Genomic DNA, 4,651 nt, shown 5'->3' on the forward strand with positions numbered 1-4,651 from the left:
GCAGTGTCGCTGATTTTTAATATTTTAAAGAAATCTTCTGCACCAGATTTCTCAAAGCACTAAGTCATTGGGTTTCTTGGAAATTGCTTCCATGGACTTAGGTTGTGGATCCAAGTAAAATTAACTCCCAGACAATTTCAATCTTTTCACACTAATCATGATGTTACCTGTTGGTCCAGTGGTAAGGATTCGTGTTTACTTTAAACTGAAGTTTCCTGTATACTTTCATCTTCATAAGTAGGTGCTTCAAATCTTCATTTTCGCCAAGCATAGTTGTAAGTGACTCTGCTCCAATCTTGATGACACATTTTTCTTCTTTTTCTTTCTACTTCTCAGATTACTCACTCAGCATAGACATTGAGTAAGTGTGGAGAAAGGATACAATGCTGATACACAGCCTTCCTCATTTTAAACTGTGCAGTATCTCTTGCTCTCTTTAAACAATTATTCTTGATGTGTGTGCAGGTTCTGTAGGAGTCCAATTAAATGTTCTGCAATGTTACCTATTATCTTGTTATGATCCACACAGTCAAATGACTTTACATAGTGAATAAATCACATGCAGACATTTTTCTAGTAACTCTGGCTTTCAGCCAAGATCCACATGACATTAACAATGATATCTTTCATTCTGAATATGGCATGAATTTCTGACAGTTCTTTGTCAGTGTGCTGCTGCAACCAGTTCTCAAGTATCTCAAACGTTTTACTTGCACATGTTAATTTCTACATTCTGTTGAAATGACTGCATCTGTGGAAAGACATGATGGAGCAGTCAATGGCAAAAGAACATAGACTTTTGCTGACCTCTGCTAATTCTACCAGGGGAAACTGACCTCATCAACAACATCCACAACACAAAACCAAGTCCTATAGTATCAGACATCACACACACACACACACACACACACACACACTCCAACTACTTCTTTTAACAATTTCAGCACCAATCATACTACCCTACTGGCTCTGAAATCTATTTCTTGCAATAACTCCCAGACTTCATAGAAATATACTCATGATTATAGATTCTATCCGAGAAGGTAACAGGTTGGAATCAGGATACAATCCTGCAGTCAAAACAGCTTCTCAAGCATGGTCAAGTGCCCTTTGACCTTTAGTCTCTTGGCTTTGGTTAGTCCTGCCAGACATAGTGTCTTCTCTCAGTCTTCCAGCACATTTGGGTGAAGGCGTTTGGCTCTGGCTCCCTGGGACAGCAGTCTCAAGATCAGTGCTGCCTCAAATCGGGTCTCTGGTCCTCTGCTGTGGCTGTTGCTGCTGCTCCTGTATCCCCAGTGTGGTTTGTACAAGAATCTCTGGGCCTGACGGATGTGTGCTGTTTCCTCTTCCTTGTTGCTGAGATTCTTCTTCATAATAAAATGTGCCTTAATGATATGCATGCAGAAAAACTTTGATCCAATGACTGACTTTCACTTGCTGATGTGGCATAATTTAAAGTGAAGAGAAAACACTGCAAACACCCAGGAGTGATTCATTCATAGGGACTATACAAAGTGTAAGTCTAAGAAGTTCAGAAGTTGTGAAAAAATGGAGTGGGATGCATAGATTGATACCCTGAGCACTAATGAGCTGAAATGGACTGGTATGCCAATAACCAATTATCATTAATACATCTTTACTGTATGTTTGGTCCATTTCAGACTGTATAATGTGATGTTGTCTGACACCAGGTTGCCTGCAACCCTGTGTACAGCAGCTCTGAAGCCTGCCCTGTCCTGAGCCAGTCTCTCTAATTCTGACACTTCAACTCCCCTTGCTCCAGTCACTGTATCAATCTATCTCATCCAGGGTCTCCTTCTCCTGGGCTGTCCCTCCTCCCTTCCAAGAATTATGTCCTTCTCCAAGGACCAATCTATCCTGGACACATGCCAAAGTATGTGAGACAGAATTTCCTCCACTTTGGCTTTAAGTATTGGTGCATATTTTTTAATAATAACCATATTAACTGGTCTTGCTTATATATGTATGGTTAATTTCCTATCACTCACAACACTGTACTTCAGGATAGAACATAAAATTGTCTTTTTAACTATGAATGCAACACCATTCTTGCTCTGTTTTCCATTCCAGCATAGTACACCATGTGACTGTCTGATTCAGTGTGACCAAAGCCAGTCCATCTCATCTCATTTGTACCTAGAATACAAAGAGTTGTTTCTTCTTCTTCATCAACATAAGCTCCTAAAGTTCCCATCTGCTTTTTCATGTGGTCGTTATCAATGTGGTCCCACTGACATAGTTGTGCTCTTTTAACAACTCAGAAAAGGATGAGATAAGGACAAATATTGCATATGACCATTATTGTAAAAATAGAAGAATAGTGAAACATGTATAGGAACTCAAGGAGGAAAGGGTAGGAGCAGAGGAGTGAGGAAGGGTAGGGGTGAAACCACAGGGTTGCACAGTCTGGTAGGTGGAGGGAGAGGGTGAAGGAAATGGGAAGGTGAAAAGACAGGGTAATGATGGGCAAGGTCCAATGATTAATTTTATAAAACATAACACATGGGGTTGGGAGTGAGGGGAATTGGAAGAATTTGGTGGAGGAAAAAACGTTTTCAAATTTTGTAAATAAACTTGTTGTTGTGTTTAAGTGCCGTTGAGTCGTAGGCAACTCATAACGACCCTACGAATGAAAGTCCTGGATACCAGTATAACTTTTGTCCTTTCTCCAGGTTCATAGGGTTTCCAGAGGCAATCTATTATGAAAGCGGATGCCACTCCTGCTTCCAACCTTGTTTTAATCAGAGAGCTCCATCAAACACTGTCCACCATGGGTAGCCATTCTCGCATTTGACTCATCAGTGTCACAGTGTTTGGCTTCACAGCAACCACGAGTTACCTCTATACAGCAAGTAGACATACCAGGGTTATACAACCTAGAAGAATGTTTGTAAATAAACTAGTATAATAAAAAAAAAAACACATGGGAGTTAATGTATAAAACACAATATGAATGAAGAATAGGGTGAAACCCAATGTATAAGAACTTTGTAAGCATATCTATATAAAACAAAGAAAAGAATGAGAACATTTGCATGTTGTTGTTGTTAAATGCCGTCAAGTCGCAGGCGACTCATAGCTACCCTATGAAGGAGAGTCCTTGATACTCCGGTGCCTTTCATCCTCTCTCCAGGTTCATAGGGTTTCCAGAGGCAAGTTATTATGGAAGTGGATGCCACTCCTCCTTCCAAGCTAATGTTTGCCTACTTTGATAAATATAATCAATGCCATTGCATTCTGCATGTGACATGCTTTATTGGGATATTTACTTTATTGCAATGGTCTGAAACTGAAAAAAAAAGAAGTCTGTTCTCAGGGTGAGAGGAAAGGAGGAAGGGGAGCTGTTGTTTAGAGAGCACAGCTTTGGTGTTAAGATGACAAAGTCATTTAGGAAAGGATAATGATATCAATGCCACTGAAATGTACATGCAGAAGCTGTTGACTCGGCCTGTGTTTTGTTATGTATATTTTCACCACATTAAAAACAAAACAGACAAAAATAACATCAGATTGAAGCTGAGCTCTGCCAGCTGTATGACCTCAGGCCACTCAGCCTCCCTCTTCAGGCCTCCATGTCCTCTTTGGTAAAATGAGAGGAGAAAAGATTCTAAGTATCCATTCTTCCCAATGTAGAATTATTCCAAGGATGATGCCTGCCATGTGCAGAGTGGACTCTCAGGATTAACATATTGAATCCTCATGGCCCAGAGAAGACAGGACCAATAACATAGAGATGAGGGTACTGTGGCTCAGAAAAGTGAAATGACCTACTCAAAAATCAACAGGTGCCCAAGTCAGGCCTGGAGCCCATCTGCCAATGGTCAACCACAGCTCCAGCTGAATCTCTGGGTAACATGCTGGTGACGACCGCAGCTCTTAGGGCCAGATAGCCCCGTTGTACCTACTTGCCTATTTTGTGCCTGTTTCCCTCACTATAAGATGGGAAATAATTGTAATACGGTCTTTTTCTGTGGATTTGAGTTCACGCTTGCATTAATCTTCTGATGTTACAGCCAGGGAAACAATGGAGAGAAGTTGAGTCACTGGCTCCAGCTGACACTATTCATGCGTTAGGGAAGCTAGGTTTGACATCCAGAGCTTTGACTTCAAAGTCCATACTTTCAACCGCACTGCTCTGTCTGCATCACGCCTTCAAAGGCTTCATGTTCCGACTCTGAGCTGCACATTGGCGCCCCCACAGGCTGCCTGAGTCACTGGCTGCTCCTGATGAGACAGAGCCTGCAACCTGCAGGTCTTTGACATTTTACTTTCCACTCTTACCCTGTTCAGTGCAAGTGACTAATACTTAAGACGCTCTAACAAGCCAGAACACTGACATCACAAAGTTAGGGGCAAAACGCAGATGAGTTTCAAAGCCAGGATTTTTGTTGTTATGGTTGTTGTTATTGTCGTTGCCGTCATTATGTGTCGTCTAGTCGCCTGAGACTCTTGGCAACCCTTTGTACAACTCTAAAGCTTGCCCTGTCCTGGGCCAGTTGCACTGACTTCAACACACCTACACCCATTACTCAGTTATTGTATCAATCCATCTCATCTGAGGTCTTCCTCTCCTGCACTGTCCCTCCACCCTTCTCAGCATCATGTCTTCCTCCAAGCTTGGTCCCTCCTG

Source organism: Elephantulus edwardii, unplaced genomic scaffold (genome assembly GCF_000299155.1).
Source record: "Elephantulus edwardii isolate Elephantulus edwardi_28Jun2011 unplaced genomic scaffold, EleEdw1.0 scaffold00086, whole genome shotgun sequence".
Taxonomy (NCBI): Eukaryota; Metazoa; Chordata; class Mammalia; order Macroscelidea; family Macroscelididae; genus Elephantulus; species Elephantulus edwardii.